The 19,447-nt window shown below is 48.4% G+C and overlaps 1 long non-coding RNA gene and 1 pseudogene across 1 annotated transcript in view; one reads left to right on the top strand and one right to left on the bottom strand.

Moving 5' to 3' along the window:
* LOC146200918 (uncharacterized) overlaps positions 1-19,447 on the bottom strand; it is an 87,395-nt gene that overhangs the window by 4,629 nt on the left and 63,319 nt on the right. The window lies entirely within an intron of this gene.
* LOC146200919 (uncharacterized) lies at positions 16,276-18,988 on the top strand (annotated as a pseudogene).

Below are 19,447 nucleotides of genomic sequence, written 5' to 3'. Positions count from 1 at the left end.
ACCGATGATGATTACGCTGAGATGAAGATGAAGGTCACTCACAGTGCTTACAACATTCCCCCTCCCGAACGAAAGCGACCATCCTGGTCGCAAATTAAATCTTAAGGTCGGCGGTTAAAGGGTTTCAAGCGCGACACGTGCACAATCTCGGTGCCGCGACACCGACGATCGCGAACAGGCGATGCAGGTGTGATGAGATAGTTTACAGGGGAAGTTTGTTCCAGAACCGTGTACGGGCCAATAAAACGGCTCAGAAACTTTTCACACAGGCCGGGGATGCGAGTAGGTGTCCAGAGTAGCACTTCGTCTCCAGGGCGGAAAGACACTGAGCGATGAGTCGCATCATACGTGCTTTTCCTGGAAGCTTGAGTGGCTTCAGTTTGAAGGCGGGCACGATCACGGCAGTGGGCGATACGAGACACGAACTGTTCGTGGGAAGGCGCGGCAGAAGGAGTAGAAGCTGTGAAGAAAGATGCTTCGAGGGAGAAGGTAGGATGGCGGGCATAAACAAGAAAAAACGGAGAGTAGGTGGTGGTTCGTTGAACGGCAGTGTTGTAGGCGAAGGTTACAAAGGGGAGTAAAGAGTCCCAGTTGTTGTGCTGAGGGTGAATGTAGGTGGATAGCATATCAGAAAGGGTGCGATGAAAGCGTTCCGTGAGGCCATTGGTCTGAGGGTGGTAAGGAGATGTAGTTTTATGCACCGTGCCTGAAGCATGAAGCACTGCGGCGAGGACGGTGGAGAGGAACGACTTGCCACGATCGCTAAGGAGGAGGCGAGGGGCGCCGTGGCGAAGAAGTATGGTGTGGAGGAAGAAGTTGGCGATTTCGGAAGCGGAGCCGGAAGGAAGTGCTGCGGTTTCAGCGTATCGGGTGAGGTGGTCAACGGCAGTAACGACCCAGCGGTTGCCAGCTGGAGTCAAGGGCAGGGGTCCATACAAGTCGATTCCGACGACTTCGAAAGGTGTGGAAGGACATGGGAGAGGTTGCAAGAGACCGGCAGGAGGCGACGTAGACCGCTTGCGTCGTTGACAAGGGATGCAAGACGCTACGTATTTTAATACTGAGGTTGAAAGGCCAGGCCAGAAGAAACGACGTTTGATGCGGTCGTAGGTTTTGTGGTACCCAAGGTGACCTGCGGTGGGGTCGTCGTGAAAGGCTTGTAGAACTTGAGGACGCAGGGAAGAAGGAATTACGGGAACCCATGTGTGGCCCAGTGGGCTGTAGTTGTGCCAAAATAATGTGCCATCCTGTAACTTGAAATTTTTGAGCCGACGACGGAGACGGGCATTTGGAGGTCTAATAACACCGCTGAGACTATCAATCAGCTTTTGACAGTAAGGGTCAGCACTCTGGTGGTGAGCAAGATTGCAGTGTATATCTGGCATGGGAGCAATAGAGGCGGCGCTCAAAGACTGCATAACTGTAGGGTTTAAATGGCTTGACTCCGTTGGGACAGGAGAGGAATGCGAGGACATGGGTTGCGACGGCAAAGCAATAGGGCAACGAGAGAGAGCGTCGGCGTCCTTGTGCTTCTTGCCCGATTTGTAAGTGACAGTAAAGTCGTACTCTTGAAGGCGGAGGATCCACCGCCCGAGACGACCGGACAGATTTTTCAAAGTGGATAACCAGCATAGGGCGTGGTGGTCAGTGACGACTGTGAAGTGACGGCCGTACAGGTAAGGACGAAACTTCTGAACAGCCCAGACGACGGCGAGACATTCTTGTTCGGTAATAGTGTAGTTTTGTTCCGCAGAAGTCAGAGTTCGGCTCGCATAGGCAACAACATTTTCTGTAGAGGTGTTTTGGCGTTGCAGAAGGACAGCGCCAATGCCATGGCTACTGGCGTCGGTGTGCAAAATTGTCGGTGCTTTATCATCAAAATGGCAGAGGACGGGACCCGAAGTCAGAGCACGCTTCAGAGTTTCAAATGCTTCTTCGCAAGCAGGAGACCAGATGAAAGGCGTGTCGTTGTGAAGAAGCGCATGTAAAGGTGAGGCAATAGAGGCGAAATTGCGGATGAATCTGCGGAAGTATGATGCCAAGCCGAGGAAACTGCGGAGATCTTTGACCCGAGTTGGACGGGGAAAGTGCAGCGCAGCAGCGATTTTTTCAGGGTCAGGCTTAATTCCTTCGCTGCTTACGAGATGGCCAAGAACTTTAATGGATTTTGATGCAAAACGGCATTTCTTCGTGTTTAGCTGTAGGCCAGCGCTGGAAAGTGCTGTCAAAACTTCATCGAGACGAGTAAGGTGATCAGGAAATGACGAAGAAAAAATGACGATGTCATCTAAGTAACAGAGACATGTTTTCCATTTGAGGCCGCGGAGAACTGTGTCAATCATACGCTCGAATGTAGCAGGAGCGTTGCAGAGTCCAAAAGGCATTACATTGAATTCGTATAAACCGTCCGGTGTTGCAAAGGCGGTCTTCTCTTTATCATCTTCATTCATGGGGATCTGCCAGTAGCCTGATCTTAAGTCAAGGCTGGAGAAAAATTGGGCACCTTGCAAACAATCGAGGGCGTCGTCAATTCGAGGGAGGGGATACACATCCTTACGAGTTATTCTGTTTAGAGCACGGTAATCTACACAAAAACGAACCGAACCGTCTTTTTTTTGCACTAGCACAACAGGCGATGACCAGGAACTAGACGATGGGCGTATGATGTTGCGTGCAAGCATGTCAGCAACATTTTCCTGAATAACTTTGCGCTCGGTTGGAGAAACACGATAAGGCCGGCGTCTAACTATGCTTGATCCGTCGGTGAGTATGCGATGCGTTGCTGCAGCGGTTTGACCCAGTGTGCCGGAATTGACGTCGAACGAGTCTGCGTGCTTGTTCAATACAGCGAGCAATGCGTCTGTCTGGTCTGTTGTCAGGTCGGTGCTGATCGTGTGGCGAAGTGCTGCACTGAGCGAGGCAGGGGATGAATCAGAGCGATCGGAGGTGGAAATGGGAAGAAGTGTGACAGGCTGGGCGGAAGCAATTGATGCAACAGTAGAGTCGCGTCGCAGAAGAATGGGCTCTGATGTGGTGTTGAATGCGGCGAGAAGAGAAGAACCGCTGGAGAAGCGAAGAAGGGACACGATGATGATAATACCTCTTGACAGGAGACGAGGGCTGGGTGTAATCAGGACGTCGCCATCGGTGACGGCGTCAGAAGTCACAGATAGAATATCTTCGTTGCCCGGATAGAGGACGTGATCGGCAAGCATAACTACACGGGAAGAAAGTGGTTCTCTATCGGCAAGAATGTTGCATTCAGTGACTTCAATAGTGGGAGGGGAACACGTAATGACTGCTGAGGCGTTTTGGAGGAAATCCCAGCCGAAGATGAGTTGATGGACACAGGAGGATAGGACAGCAAACTCAATGAAGTGCAAGATGCCATCAATGGTGACTCGGGCTGTACACGCTCCACAAGGGTTAATATTCTGTCCATTTGCAGCACGTAAAGGAGGACCGGTATAAGGTGTGCGCACTTTTCGCAGTTTTAAACACAAGTCAAGTTTCATAATAGAAATAGCGGCGCCGGTATCAATTAAAGCTTCCAGTTCATGTCCCTCAAGGAATACAGTCAACATGTTTGATGGGAGCAGAGGAGGAATTGGAGCGACGACAGGCGGTGCAGTTTTACCTCCGGAAACTGCACAGGTTAGTTTTCCGTTTGGCGGGCAGAAGCTGAAGATGGAGGGCGAAGGGGCGACGAAGTCCGGCGAAAGGGTGACGGGGAGCGACGACGCGATGGCCGTGCTGTCCTAGACCGGTCAGGAGAAGTCGACGGGGAGGAAGAGGGACGGAGGTCATTATCGGTGTAGTACTGGCGAGGAGGAAGCTGGTAGGCGTCGTCACGTCGAACGTACCCATAGCTCGCACGCTCATCTCGCAGTCGTCGGCGACAAACGCGTGTTACATGGCCGCGGATTCCGCAGTAGAAACATACTGGACGAGGTGGGAGAGGCCGCCAATTACCATACACCGGTGGTCGCGGGGACAGGGCGGCGAGGCTGGGTGGGACAGGCGCGTGATGGACAGGAGGACAAGGAGGAGGAGCCGCAGTGACTTCAGCATACGTCGGAACGTTCGGAGCATACGTCGGAGCTGGTGGTTCTGTAGCCATGGGACGATTGAGTGAAGTAAGCTCCTCCTTGATAATGCCACGCAACCCAGTAGATTGAGCAGGTGGGCGTGAGAAGGCAGGAACCGACGAAATATCATTGTGGAGCTCTTCCCGTATTATAGATCGTATGATGGTGCGCAGATCAGTTTCGGGAATTTGGCTCGGATCCCAGGTGTTGTTGAGGCGGCGCGACTGTAGATAGTCAAGTCGCTGGCAAGTGGCACGAATGTCTGCCACCGTGACGGGATTTTGGGCAGCTAGAGCTGCGTAGGCAAAAGAGCCAATTCCTTTTAAAATATGTCCGACACGTTCAGCCTCGACCATGCCATTGTTAACTCTCCGGCAAAGGGCGAGTACGTCCTCAATGTAGGATGTGTATGTCTCTCCTGGAAGCTGCACACGGGTCTCTAGCTTCTTTTGAAAAGAGGCCGGACCAGCACCAACAGTTCCAAATATCTGGCGGATCTGTGTCGTGAATTGAGGCCAGTCAGGAATGGCGTCCTCATGGTTGAGGAACCACGTCTTAGCCACGTCACTCAGGTAGAATGAGACGTTGAGTAGCTTCATAGAAGCGTCCCAACCGTTAAAAGCGCTCACCCGATCGTACTGCTGTAGCCAGTCTTCGACGTCGTCACCGCGGAGACCGGCGAAAACCGGAGGGTCGCGCTGACGTGAGGTAACTGACCAAGTTGGGTGGGTCAAATGGTGCTGAGCAAGTGCACCTTGGGACGTCAGTGGTGCAGAGGTGGCATGGGCAGCCGTGGGATGCCCATCGGTAGCTACAGGCGCCGGAACGGTGAGAGCAGGGGGATGTGACTGCGCCATGGCGGTTGATGTGCCGCCAAGAACACGACCGGAACGGAGCTCCAGGGGGTGCCGCGTTGAGGACGCTGGGATCAGGAGTCACTTCCACCACTTGTGAGGCAGAAGAACGCACCAGCAAATTCACCTTTTTACTTCAGGTAGGCCGAAGCAGCAGCTACCGACTAGCCACAGCTTAGCAACACTTCGTCTTCTTCGCACGACCCGAAGACCGATGATGATTACGCTGAGATGAAGATGAAGGTCACTCACAGTGCTTACAATATTGTCGTGAACAGCTGGAAGCTTTTTTGTTTTTATCTTCAGGAGCCGCCGGAACGAAGCCTTATCATTATGATCGTAACGAATGAAACGATCTTGTTCATGCTCAGTGACAAAGAGACTCGATTTTATCATTTTCTTGGTCGCGCAAGATGCGCCCAGATGCACTTGGAATGAATAAAGCCGCTCTCGTCACTTCCTAGAATTTCCAATTTGTTCTGCATGTCTTTTTGCGTATTTATTCAGATGTTTCTTTGCCGGCTTTGAATTGAGTGGTGCCGAATTCTGACACGACGCTTAGAGCTCTTGTTATTGCTTAGTTCTTTGGCGGGCGCAAGTAAGCCCAATAAAGAGTTTATTCCAGTGAAATCCAATTCTCCTCTATTGTGCCTATGACCTTGCCACTACCAAGTGACAATATTCATTCTAGTTGGCTGGGAGCTTGCTTAACACTCGCTCAAGTAAAAAGGTCTCCAAATTTTTCACAAGACACTAAATTCACACATTGCTCACTGCTTGTTACCAAGGCGTCCGAGTGAGTCTGAACTAACTGCACATTTGGGTTTCCGGAATTTTGTAATTCGGTGAAGCATTTTGTCTTAAAGCCAAGTGATGAAATAATGGTAACATTTTTTTGCAAACTGCGTTGTATTCAATAAATCATGTGTAGATTGATGCACTAGATTCGTTATGCTACACTTCTGCTAAAAATAATTCGTTAAGTTGGCGAAGCGCGGGCGATACAGTTGCTCAAGAACGCCAAATTAAAACCCGCTTTGGCCTTGTGGTAAGACGCCCGACTACTGTGCCGGAGTTCCCGGGTTCAATCCCGACCGCGGCGGCTGCGTTTCGATGGAGGCGAAACGAAGTGGCGTCCGTGTGCTGTACGATGTCAGCGCACGTTAAAGATCCCCAGGTGGTCGAAATTATTCTGTAGCCCTCCACTACGACTCTCCTTTCTCTCTTTCCACTTTTACTCCCTCCTTCCTCTCTTCCGTTACGGCGCGGTTCAGTTGTCCCCTGATGGGGCTGTTACAGGTGGGCACCGCCACTTGCGGCGGGGGCTAGCCTGCCACTGAATTTTTATCTCTTGTAGTTCCGGTTTTGTTTGCCTCTCCACACTCGAAGCAGTTCCGATTTCTCGGCCGAGCATGCGAGTCCTCTTTCTGCGAGATATTTCTGTACACAAAAGGCCGCTTCCTGTAGTTTTTCTTCCTTCTCCCCGAGGGAACCGGTGTTCGTCCAGACTGTTATGTCGTCTGCATACATGGCGTGGCAAACAAAACCGGACCATCCCAACCATTGAGAACCTGAAACTCAACATCTACCTGGAAGGAATGCCCATCCCTGAAAAGAGAACAATAAGAATATTAGGTATGTGGGTTCAATCGAACCAACGCAGTAGTCACACTTTTACCATGCTCAAAACAACAACGCTACAAGTGACACGCATGATCACCCGCATCACCAACAGGCGGCAAGGCATGCGCGAAGAGGACACACTAAAACTAGTTAGAAACCTGGTAGTGAGCCGAATTATGTACAGCCTGCCCTACCAGTGCCTCAACAAGAGTGAAATACAACAAGTGGATGCCCTGCTACGCAAAGCGTATAAGACAGCGCTCCGATTACCGCGCAACACGTCTACAGAAAAGCTCATGGCGCTTGGATTGCAAAACACATTCGAAGAACTACGCGAGGCGCAGCTTGAGTCGCAAAAACTCAGGCTGCTGCAGACAACGACTGGAAGAGCGCTTTACAGAGACTCGGATACTGTGAGCAGATGCGCGAAATAGCGAGGACGGTAACGTTTCCCGACAACCTTCGCAAGTCCCTCAAGGTAGCTCCAATCCCGAGAAACATTGACCCTAACCTCCACCAAGGTAGAAGAGAAACAAGGGCCGATTTTAGTCAAAAAACATACGCTCCTCAAGACACGACTGTGTATGCAGACGCGTCCTCGAGAGGAGGACACAACAAAATTGCAGTGGCCACGGTGGTCAATTCGTCTCTACGCGAAGTGACCAGCGCCTTTATCCGACACTGCACAGTAGCAGAGGCCGAGGAAGTAGCCATTTCTCTAGCGGTGGCGGAGGGCTATAGAGCTGGGCGGTCGCTAACGATACTCACGCACTCTCAAACAGCCTGTCGAAATTTCATGAATGGTAGGATTGGTCGTCACGCGCTCCGTATACTCCTCAAAGCGAGCGACAGAATTAAAAACCACGAAGAAAACAAGACCGGACACAAAATTATATGGGCACCGGGGCACATTGGGGTGGCAGGGAACCAAGAGGCTGACAGGATAGCTCGAGCATACACTACTTTCCGAGCATCCGACGTGTCCGCGGAACTTTTGCCAGCACCCAAGGCATACTCGGCCATACTAGAAAACTATAGAGGAAGAAGAATGCGATATCCCCCACCCCACAGTTCTCTCACCAGAGAGGAAACCGTCATATGGAGACAATTACAGACGGGTTCATACCCAAACCTACACATACTAAACAAAATGCACCCTACCATATACGCTGACAGATGTCCGTGGTGCGATGAAAAACCAACACTATATGACATCACATGGGCATGTCAAAACATAGATGTGGTCCCCAAAATTCGAAACCCGAGTGCGGAGCAATGGGAGACTCTGCTGTCCAGCAACCGCTGCGATGACCAGCAAGGTCTGGTACAGCGAGCCCAACGGGCTGCAGCAGCCAGCGGAGCCCTGGACTGAGGGCAACCGACCATTGTGAAAAAGTGGATGAAGTCGACGGAGAAGACTCTTGTGGATACAACAAGCAGACATCTCTGAAGACGTCCAAAAAGCGCCAAATAATATAGGGCTAAATAAAGTTTTTCCTCCTCCTCCTCCTCCTCCTCTTGTAGGTCGTCATTGCACCCGCCACTGCTTCCGCAGCGCAAGTGTGACAGATACGGCACCTTTCCCTTCCTGTGAACCAATTATTATTATTGTTGTTATTCTTTGCATCACACGTTATTTTATCGATCTTATTTTTAAGTTTTTTAATTTCTGTTCTTATGAGTTAAGCTTGGAAGTCAGACACAGAGTAAACAAGTTTGCTTTAAAATCCTCTTAGTGGCCTCACAAAACACTAAATATTGTTACGGTACGCAGTGAAAGAGACGATGACGAAGTGCTGGGCTAGTAGAGAAAGACGACGCTGCAGCTTCGTCTGGTTCTCCTGTGAGTGTGTCCCTGACGGTGAACTGTTGCGGCTACGACGTACCATCGCCTCCTAATATCTCGACGTGCCTCGTAACAATATGTTCTTAGTGGCCTTACAAAACACAAAACACTAAATATAGATTTCGTGGCAAATGGCAGGCGTCAACGTTCTAATTTTTGACAAAGAGGAATTCGTAATTTCTTATTTCAGAAATTGCAAAGACGCCGGCTGCATCACTTGTTTATGATGCGATCTGATATTGGCAGAAGATACGCAACCGCTTCCTGTAAGAGCATGTGAACCAACAAACCGTAATTTTTTGTCCACTGCTGTTTCCGAGTGCAGCTGCTCTGCTCAGGCACGCTATTATAACCAGTCTTCTACATCTTAAAGAAAACATTTGGGTGTATAAGCAAGGATTGTACCTACTTCTACGAGCAAAATCTGTGCTAAACATGGATGTGCACGGTTTTTAAAAGTTGTAAGTACATTATTTGATGGCTTGCATCAGGAGGATGGTCAAGCTTCGCTTTCGGAGTAAACCTGATTGTCTTGCAGCTCTGGCACCCCCTGTTAGTTCCAATTTTTACAGATTTTTCTTTACCTTAGCTTCGGTTAAGGTATGTCCAGCATTACAAACAGTTTTAGGTGGACAACTACAAGGTTCGATTAAGGTCATATTATAGTTTTATTCTGCGTTTTCTAATATTTCCAAATACTAAACGTCGCACATCTGCTGTGTTAACAGGTCCGGCCTAGCTTCCTGGATTCGCAGCCCAACAAATCATATCGCCATATGCTTCTTCAACAAGTACAGTGAAAGAGCATAGCGTCGAGCTGCACCCTGTTTATATCAGGCAAACAGCGCATCAATTTGAGGCTCACCTGCCGAGCGAGGAAGATTGCCAGCTGGCAGTGGAGTGGGCGAATGCGCTCGCAAGCGGCTGATTTCTCGACGGCTTCATGAATCACAGTGCTGCAACTAACGAGTGAAGTTTTAACCCAGTCTACGTCTTTTTTGGGCTCGAGAACCCGATCTTACGAGTTAAATGTTGACTTTACTCTGGGCGATGGCAGCCTCCACGCTAGGCCTCGCATAAATCTAGCGAGCTCGTGTCATCCTGGCTAGGTCAAGGCCTGCCCACCATGTTTCCTCGGACTCCCCCGACACCATGGCCCACCAGCTGCGACAGCGAGCACCAAGAAATGCAATATGGCCCCTCGAGTGGCTCCCGCTACCCCGTCGAGATGGGACCGGTTCATGGCGGACCGGCGTATTGCCCACGCTGACTCCCTCTTAACCCAGAAAGCCTATATAACCTCTCTCTCTCAACCACCGGCCGGCCCAGCCACACCGGTAAAACCAATCCACGGTAAGGTATCTAAGGTAAGGTTTCCGTCCATCCCCTGCTAGTTCGTCCCACCCCCCCCTCTTCTGTCTCTTCCCACGTCCAATAACACAGCATCTGCCTCTAACTCTCATACAACCGCAAAATGAAAATCACCCCATGAAGACATTCCCAGAGGTATCGATTCCTCCTAAACTGTCATGTCCTTCTACATAGGATTACTCCGAAAATGGCTTAATATAAATTTTGAATCTTTGACCGGCAGAACGCATGGGCAGCTGGAGTACACGTGCAGATAGTGGTGCTCTAGCAGCAGATGCAGCAGCAACAGGTGAACATCGTAACTGCTCCAGCCAAGCTACTCTATAGACTACAGCTTCTCATCTTATTAGAGCCGCATCCTAACCCCAATATTATAGGACATGGAGAGGGCATTAAGGAGTGGCATTAGAACTGCAGACGCTCTCACTCCAAGCGTAGTATTCGGCAGATTAATACGCAGTCCCTTCCGCCTGAGCAAACGCAAAAAGTCCTCGCACTGCAAGAAAGATTCATGTCTGTAAAACTAGTGAATTACACCCCGCACACGCCACCAAACTGTGCTCAGTACAGAGCGACACAGACTCATCAAAACTGTATACAGCCGATGATAACCACATGGTCATTGCCGACGTCGACAGCTATATAATAGACCTTCTTCCCAAAAAACGTAAAAGCCCCAGGCATTTCATCCATGATATATACTACCCACGAAACAGAAAACTGGTCCTCTGATTGCGGCCACAAAACATGCCATTCACATCAGCGCCAACCCCCCGTTGATAGTGGCATGAGAATTGAATGCATGTAATATTAGCTGCCCCTTCATGGATCACTGCCTTGTCGTGGCGGAGGGGCTTGCGAAACTCGATGAAATCGTGAGCTCTGCTGTGTAGGGCCATCCAAGATAGACAGGTCACGGCAGAGAGTTCTGACAAAATGTGATTCACTGGAGAAGGTAATGGCAACCCACTCCAGTATTTCCTGCCAAGAAAACCCTATGGCCAGTCACAATACCATTATCGATATGGCGCCGGAAGATGAGCCCCCCAGGTAGGAAGGCGTCCCACATGTTACTGGGGATGAACAAAGGGCGATTCCTAGTAGCTCCAGGACGAATGAAGCGGCTGGGCTAAAGCCAAAAGGACGCTCGAGTTGTGGGTGTGTCGGGAAGCAACCGGAAAGTCCGATGTTGCAAGGAGATATATCACATAGCAACATGGAATGGAAGATCTATGACGCAAGGTAAACTGGATATCGTCAAGCGAGAAATGGACAGATTGAACATTGATATCTTGGGTATCAGCGAGCTCAAGTGGACCGGAATGGGAGAATTTAACTCCGGCGACCATTATGTCTTTTATTGGGGGCACGAATCCAAGAGAAGGAATGGGGTCGCTCTCATAGTAAACAGAAGAATGGGCAAAGCAGTGCTAGGGTACAACCCCAAAAACGACCGAATGATTTCACTTCGGATCCAAGGTCACCCTTTCAACATAACAGTTATCCAAGTCTATGCACCGACCACTGCTGCTGAAGAAGCTGACGTTGAGAGATTTTATGCGGACCTACAATGCCTTTTAGACCGCACCCCATCATCAGACGTCGTTTTTCTCATAGGAGACTGGAATGCTAAGGTCGCGAGTGAAGAAATATTCGGAATTACAGGCAAGTTCGGTCTTGGTGAGCCAAATGAAGCTAGGCAGAGGCTAGTAGAGTTCTGTCAAGAAAACAACCTGACCATAGCGAATACTCATTTTCAACAGCACAAGAGGCGCCTGTACACATGGATTTCACCGGACGGTCTGTACAGGAATCAGATCGATTATATTATTTGCCGGCAGAGATGGAGAAGCGCTATACAAGCAGTAAAAACAAGGCCTGGGGCCGATTGTGGCACCGATCATCAGCTTCTTGTTGCCAAAATTAAGCTTCGATTGAGGAAAACGCAGAAAACTAGAAGGCCTTTCAGGTATGATCTGGATCAGATTCCATTAGAATATGCTGTGGAAGTGAGGAATCGATTTCAAGAATTAGATCTAGAAGACAAAGAGCCCGAAGAGATGTGGACTGATGTTCGTGATATAATACAAGAAGTTGCTACTAAGGTAGTTCCAAAGCAAAAGAACTGCAAAAAAGCAAACTGGTTATCTGAAGAGGCTTTGCAAATAGCTGAGGAAAGGAGGATGGCAAAAGGTATGGGGGAAAGAGAAAGATACAAGGTTCTCAATGCGGATTTTCAGAAAATAGCAAGGAGAGATAAAAATGCCTTCCTGAACATACAGTGTCAAGCAGTTGAGGACAACAGCCAATTAAGGAACACAAGAGCTCTGTATAAGACAATCAAAGATATCAAAGGAAGCTTCTGTGCTAAGCTGGGCGTGATAAAGGACAGACAAGGCAAGGACCTCACCGAAGCCTCAGAGATAAAGAAGAGGTGGCAGGAATACACAGAAGAACTGTACAAGAAGGACCCGGATGTGCAAACCCAACATAGGACGGTTGTGATTACTGATCTCGAGCCGGGCATCCTGAAGAATGAAGTTGAATGGGCCTTAGCCAGCCTTGCTAAGAACAAGGCTAGCGGAATTGATGGTATTCCAGCTGAGTTGCTTCAAAACCTCAACCACGACGCTGTTAACACACTGCATACATTATGTCCAAAGATTTGGACAACCCTGCAGTGGCCACAGGATTGGAGGAGGTCAGTTTACATCCCCATTCCAAAGAAAGGCAGTGCCAAAGATTGTTCCAACTACCGCACGATCGCGCTTATTTCGCATGCTAGCAAGGTGATGTTAAAAATCCTGCAAGGTAGGCTGCAGCAGTATGTGGATCGGGAGCTTCCGGACGTGCAAGCTGGGTTTCGCAAGGGCAGAGGAACTAGAGACCAAATTGCCAACCTTCGCTGGATCATGGAAAAAGCAAGAGAGTTCCAGAAACCCATTTACTTCTGCTTTATTGATTATGCTAAAGCGTTTGACTGCGTAGATCACAGCAGATTGTGGCAAGCTCTCCAAGAGATGGGAGTTCCAATTCACCTCATCTGTCTCCTCGGGAACCTTTATGAAGGGCAAGAGGCCACAGTCAGAACTGGGCATGGCCTTACTGATTGGTTTCCGATTGAGAAAGGGGTGAGGCAAGGCTGCATACTGTCGCCCTGCCTATTTAACCTATATGCAGAGTGCATCATGAGGAAGGCCGGTCTGGACGAGTCTTCAGCTGGAGTGAAGATTGCTGGAAAACGTATCAACAACCTTAGATATGCGGATGATACCACTTTAATGGCAGAAAGTGAAGTGGAACTCAAGAGACTTCTGATGCGCGTACAAGAAGAGAGTGAGAAGTTTGGGCTTAAACTGAACATTAAAAAGACGAAGATCATGGCGTCTTGCCCTATCAAGTCCTGGAGCATCAATGGACAAGAAGTGGAAGCTGTGACAGATTTTCTGTTCTTGGGCGCCAAGATTACCTCGGAAGGAGACTGCAGCCATGAAATTAGGAGACGCCTGCTTCTGGGAAAGAGAGCAATGGTTAGCCTTGACCGTCTAGTAAAGAGCAGAGACATTAGTCTACCAACCAAGATCCGTATAACCCGTGCTATGGTCTTTCCAGTTGTGATGTATGGATGCGAGAGTTGGACTGTGAAAAAGGCTGACCGCCGAAGAATTGACGCGTTTGAATTGTGGTGCTGGCGAAGACTCTTAAGAGTTCCATGGGCTGCCAGAAGATCAAATCAGTCGATATTGTCGACCATAAACCCTGACTGCTCATTGGAGGGTCAAATTCTAAAGTTAAAGCTCAGCTACTTTGGTCATCTGATGAGAAGAGAGGAGTCGCTGGAGAAAGATTTGATGTTGGGAAAGGTTGAGGGTCGCCGGAGAAGGGGTAGGCAGCGAACGCGATGGTTAGATGGCATTCTCGAGGCATTGCAGATGAAGCTATGTGAAGTTAAGAAGATAGTTAGAGACCGGAAAGCGTGGCGTGACATGGTCCATAAGGTCACAAAGAGTCGGACACGACTGAACGCCTGAACTGAACTGAATATTAGCTGGTTGGCCATAGGGTTTTCTTGGCCGGAAATACTAGAGTGGGTTGCCATTACCTCCTCCAGTGAATCACATTTTGTCAGAATTCTCTTCCGTGACCTGTCCATCTTGGGTGGCCCTACACAGCAGAGCTCACGACTTCATCGAGTTTCGCAAGCCCCTCCGCCCTGACAAGGCAGTGATCCGAAGAATTAACACGTTTGAATTGTGGTGCTGGCGGAGACTCTCGAGACTTCCTTGGACTGCCAGAAGAGGAAACCTGTCGATATTGTCGACCATAAATCCTGACTGCTCATTGGAGGGTCAAAGTCTAAAATTAAATCTCAGCTACCTTGGTCATCTGATGAGAAGAGAGGAGTCGCTGGAGAAAGATTTGATTTTGGGAAAGGTTGAGGGTCACCAGAGAAGGGGTAGGCAGCGAACGCGATGGTTAGATGGCATCCTCAAGGCGCTGCAGATGAAGTTATGTGATGTTAGGAAGATAGTGAGAGACCGGAAAGCGTGGCCTGATATGGTCCATAGGGTCACGAAGAGTCGGACACGACTGAATGACTGAACCGAACTGAATATCAGCTGAGTATCTCCAAGAAACTGTAGCAAAGGCGCCCGACTATGGGCGTCTCTCGAAAACGAGCATATAACCATCGGAAATGATAAGCAAAATTACACGTGCATCGGCAACATTGTACAAAACACCACCACACCTGATATTACATTCATGAAGAGTATCACACAAAGCGGAATGACTAAAACACAAATCTCCCTCAGTGGCAACCACTATAATTCAGACCTCTCTCTCACTTACCTCCATAACTATTCATGTGACGCGGAAACTCAAAATCACCAACTAGGATAGCTCTTGCGATTTTCGTACCGCAGTCTCAACACAAACAGACCACCTTACAAAATCATTCGCCTAAATTAAACGACGTAAACATAGTCACTTTAAAATATAGGGGTGTCCACGAAAATCGGAGGTGGTTGATAACCGCTTGCTCCAGCCCTTGCAACTTCGCTCATGCTTAAATTGGCGACAGGTAAAAAACAAACAACGAAAGCTGAAGCTATGCGCATCCGCTCTCGCACGATGCATGGAGAGGCACGTGGCAAAGGTCAGTCACTAACTAAAGTGTTAATTGTACGACCGCACTCCTTGAAACGTAGGATTTAAGTACACCTGGGGATTTTTACTATTCCTACTAGAACTCGATCACACCAAGAATGTGCACCGCAACGCGACTTGCCTTATCCATAGCCTAGACATCGACAGCAAGAAGTTGATCCGGTACGTAAAATACATATTTTACAACTCCACCGTAGACACCCTCACCGCAGTAACCTTAAACCCGAAATCTGGCATCAAACAAATGCGCTTGGGTATAGCCTCCTTTATACTTTCTGCGCCTGGCAACTCCGCGCTCCGCGGCCGTCGTTGCCGCTCCTCCTCCGTTGGGAAGTTACGCCGCTGGCTGCCAAGAAATGGCGACAGCGACATAGGGCCACCCTCGCTAGGCGAGTGCTGGGTACGCCGCGTCGCAGAGCAGTCCGGGCAGCCACGTGCTGTCGATCTCTCGTTGTTTATTGGGCTATTTCGCATTGTGCAAGGTCTTGCTTTTTTCTCTGCCTTCGGATGCTACAGGAATACAGCATTTACCAACTGGTAAGTGCGAGCTTTGTTTTATCCTTCTGGCAATCGTTACGTAGTATTCAGCTGCATTGAGGCTTGTGAAAAATAGTGACAGCACAAAGAACTCTGTTCATTACGCGTCAGTACTGCAGTAGCAAGATTAGATGTGCACGTGTATTTTCTGGACTGCAATGCTAATTGCTTCCCTGCCTAGCTCGTCTAGTATGTTGGACGCGCTCCTGCGCAGTTTTTATTTTCGCAGTACACGCAGTATACTTTGTGATAAAATTGAAACACAAGTTTTACCCATTGTGACAATGGCTACTTTAAATTGAGTTAAACCAAATGATGCAAAGTCTATATTAGTCTCCCTTGTCAACTCGATCGCTGTGTACCTCTCTAGCATCGGAAACCGCAAAACCTATATTCACCCTCATTCAGGCCTGTGAAAAATAATGACAGCACCAGAAACTATGATTATCACGCGTCAGTAAGGCAATAATATTATTAAATGTGCACGTGCATTTTCTGGACTGCGGTGCTAACGTCCGCCCTTGTTAGCTCGTATGTGTGGTGTGTTGCATATGCTCCAGTGCAGTATTTTTTTTTTTTGCAGTGTATAGGCTGATGCATATTTCTGTGATAAAATAAAAACAGAAGCTTTATCTCTTGTGACGATTACTTTGGAGGGAGCGAAACAGAAAGATACAACGCGTATATTTGTTTTCTTGTTCATTAAGTGAGAAAAAAAAATGTTTTCGGCAACGAGCTGAATCATTGAAAGTAACAGCTGATTCCGAAATTATTCTTGCAGATTCCAATGACATACTGCTGTGTGCCACTGTGCCGGTCGGATAGTATAAGAAAGGAGCCTGGTGTTTCTTTTCATGAGATCCCCGTCGAAGCTGCGTTGCGTGAGCAATGGCTGACAGCAATACGAAGAGAAGACTGGGTACCGAATTGCACTTCCAAATATTCGAAGGTATGCAGCAAACATTTAAAAAACTCGGACTTCACAGAAGGAAAAAGGCGCCGTCTGAAAAAGGGAGTTCTACCATCAGTGTTCCCTGACTACCCGTCATACTTGCAACCTCGAATATTGAAGGAGAAGAACAGTGCAAGAGTAAGAAAAAAAGCAGCTTTTGTGACCCACCATAGCCAAGATGAGCCAGCGAAAAAACTCATGAAGCACAACGAAAGCACGAACGTTGAAACGCCAGCTTCTGATGCTGACAGTGAGGTCTCTGAAGCCTAACTTCAAGCGTCAACTATATTGAGGTGCAGCAACATCAACCAAGAGCCATTTGTAGCAACAAAGAAAAAAAGCTCGTTCGCGCCGACAAAACAACGCAAGCTGACATCAGATCTTCCAACCTGCTGGCAGTGGAAAGAATTAAGTGGAAGAGGAAGGATAGAGACCTAAAAAAGCAAATAGACAGGCTTCGCACCACAGCAGATAAATATAAAATGGGGCTGAAAAGGCCTAAAGAAGACATTAAATTTGAGAATATGGCATATATCCGGGAACAAGCGGAAGAAAAAAACATTGCTGCCGTTTTCCTGCTGAACCAAGTTGTCAAATTCAAGCGAAAAATGCCAACATGGTCGGAAGATGTAGTGCGACACTGCATATACTTAGACATCTTAAGCCTATGAGCACGCCCGAAAGGAAAGATTGTTGAAACTTCCGACCAGAAACACGCTGCAAAACTTCATTGGAAGTACTTCTGGAGAAACAGGCTTCAGTGGCTTGGTAAAAGCCCGGCTGACATCAGCGCTTGACAAGCTGGAATCGCCACACTCCAGAGTATGTTCTCTCACCGTCGACGAGATTCGAATCAAGCCAAAGCTACAGTATAACAAGCAGCAAGGTAGTTTCGTGGGCCATCTGGACATAGGTGTGGCCACCGATCTTGACAGTACGCCGGTGCTGGCAAATTCCTTGCTTTGTTTTGTAATTAATGGTCTGTCTACTTCATACAGAATACCAGCATCGTACTTTTTCACTAAAGAACTGAATGGCGCACGGCCGTTCAAATTGATGCGATATGTCCTCACTAAGGTCGAAGAGGCTGGGTTCAAGGTGGTACGCTTTGTAAGTGACAACCATAAAGTAAACTTGAGTGCCATGAAGGACCTCTGCGGCGGATTCCTCACGTGCAGGATACCGCATCCGTGTAATCCTGATCGGCTGCTGTTCTTAAGCTTCGATTATTGCCACGTATGCAAAAACATCCGCTCTCAGACCCTTGTACGCGACCTTGGAAAGAAAGGAGAAGTTACATCATCTCACTTGAAAAAAACCCTACGAGATGCAGAAAGATTGGGTTGTGAAACCTGTGAAGAGTCTAACCAGAAAACATGTTTTTTTCCGAACGATATTGAAAAAAATGAACGTCAAAAGATCTGTCGAAGTTTTTTCTCCAGATGTTACATCTGCTCTGGAGTTTTTGAAGGAGCACGCAGGACAGAGCTACCATATGTCATTTGCCTATGCGGTACCAACAATACTGTTTATGAAGAACATCCATCGGTGGTTCCTACTGCACGACACCAACAACAAACAACAACATATCGAGAAAAGGTTCCCTGACGTCAGGCACTTTGACGACAAAAATGATTCTAGGCTGGAATGACTAGAAGTTACCTTTCCGCTATATATCAACCAACTAAAGAAAGATGCAACTTATCCTCGTGGCGTTTTCACAGCCGAATCCTACGAGGCCCTTCTGCTCACAAGTTACTCGACTGCGTGCTGCATCCGCTATCTGCTAGCTGAGGAGTAGTTCTGTTTTGTACTAACGCGGACATTCAGCATGGACCCAATTGAAGCGCTGTTTGAGCCCCTGAGGCGGTCACTGGGATACAACGACCAACTTGACGCGCGGTCAGTACTCTCAGGACTAGAAAAGGTCTTGAAGACGGGTATTACCGCGACATCTGAACACAGCAACGTGCTCTGTCATGAGAGTCACCACAGCACTGGACTTAGGACTGCAGGGCTATGGGCACTTGCGAGCAGAGATGAGCTTCCAGAGGCTGCTTTGGAAGCCTTGGGATGCTTAGATGTGCAGCATGTCCCTGCTTCTTCACCTTTCTTACAGCTGGCGGCTACGTTCTGTGTAGGTGGCTACACTGCTCGTATAAAAAGTGAGCATATGGAACGTGAGCAGTGCTGTTTACTCGCAACGAAGTCACCTACTAGTAAACCACTCGAGCTGTTCACGCGACATTAGGACCGAGGGGGGCTGCTTTACCCATATGACGCATTACTCTATGTCTTAGACACTCTGTGGCTGTTTGTGGAGAGGACCTTAAAAGAAAAACCAAGACTACAAAATCCACTTAGAAACCTGACCGACGCAGCTGTTCCAGCCATCTACAACTCAAACTTGCTAAAGTGCCCCGTCAGTGACAGCAGTTACCGTCAACAGTTTTCTCGACTTGTGGCAACAAGATTTATCAGACCGCTGCTGGTGAACTACGCCTCTTCGATAACTGACAAAAATGATCTGTATAAGCCGCCGTTTTAGCAGAAGCCACTTTCAGGAAAAGTGATGAAGTTGTAAAAGTGGTTACTCTTGTAGCACAGCGCTGTTTCGAAATGTGTTATAAATGTTTGTGCCTTTCTTCTTAAATTTTTTTTTTACCGTAACATAGACTAGCAGTGCAATTTTTCTGTTACCATGGACGCTATCGGAGCAGTTATCCAGGTTTTCGAGGCATTTCTTGAAAGTGGCTCACAAAAAATGTCATAGCATTGGTGTCATTGTCAAGCAATTACCGTTATCACTTGCTATGCTTTAAAAATGTTGGCCTTACAAGTAAATATACTGAATATGTACGATTCATGCTTAGTAGCAGTTATCCCGCAAGCGAATAACAGCGCTCCCGCCCCCACGCCGGCGTTCGTACCAGTGCGCCTCGACCCCTACGTCAGTGGCGCCCTCAGCGGCAGTGCCACGCAACTTTACCCGACGGCGCCGCTGTAT

This window comes from Amblyomma maculatum, chromosome 2, assembly GCF_055883805.1.
Source record: "Amblyomma maculatum isolate TAMU_Amacu chromosome 2, ASM5588380v1, whole genome shotgun sequence".
Lineage (NCBI taxonomy): Eukaryota > Metazoa > Arthropoda > Arachnida > Ixodida > Ixodidae > Amblyomma > Amblyomma maculatum.
The sequence above is the reverse complement of the archived record's forward strand: the minus strand, read 5'-3'. Positions and strand labels throughout refer to the sequence as shown.